The sequence below is a fragment of the Tupaia chinensis genome, unplaced genomic scaffold (assembly GCF_000334495.1).
Source record: "Tupaia chinensis unplaced genomic scaffold, TupChi_1.0 Scaffold138407_1, whole genome shotgun sequence".
Classification (NCBI taxonomy): Eukaryota; Metazoa; Chordata; class Mammalia; order Scandentia; family Tupaiidae; genus Tupaia; species Tupaia belangeri.
This window is the reverse complement of record NW_006198305.1, coordinates 1734307-1735169: the sequence shown is the minus strand read 5'-3', so window position 1 is coordinate 1735169 and position 863 is coordinate 1734307.

Below are 863 nucleotides of genomic sequence, written 5' to 3'. Positions count from 1 at the left end.
CTATAGGGCACGTGCGCTCGCCAGACAGACAGAGAGAGACAGAGAGATAGAAAGCAAGAAATCACTCTCCAGGGGGGATGGTCATGCCGTAATCCCTTCTCCTCCATTCTCCTCTCGGGATCTTGGGCACGCACGCACACGCACCCGGCGTGAGTTTTAAGCCACCGGGTCCGGGACGCAAACCGTGGTCAACTACATGGGAGTCCAGCGACATAGCCATTACGCTAACTGCTGGTCTCCCATCAGGTATATTTTTGAAAGAAATGAATGTGTATGCCCACAAAAAGACATCTTCATGAACATACAAGAATGTTCATGGCACCTTTGTTCATAATAACTAATAACTGAAAAATAGCAAATGGTGGCAAATCCATACAATGGAATATCCTTCAGCAATGAAAAGAAACAAAATACGAATCCATGCAACAACAGGAAAGAAAGTAAAAAACACTGTGCTGGGCCAGCTGGCTGTGTGGTGGTTAAGGCAGCTGCATCCCATAGGACCAACTGTGTCGTTTGAGTCCCTGACCTGGCAGCTTGAAAATTATGCCAGGCAAGTGTGCACGTGTGCCCAAAATCCTAAGAAGAGAACAGGGGAGCATGGCCACCCCCCATGGGGGTGATTTCTCTCTTTCTTTCTCTGTCTCCGGTGAGCATACAAACCAAAAACAAAACAAAACACACAAAAAAACACTGTGCTAAGTAGCCTCACACAAGAGACTATATATGTATAATTCCATTACATATATAAAGTCTAGTAGAGATAAAAGCCTCCTTACATGGCTGCCTCTAGAAAGGTTTCCTTTCCTAATGGGGTTAAGGAAACTTTCTGGGGTTATGCTAACATTGTGTAACTTGACAGA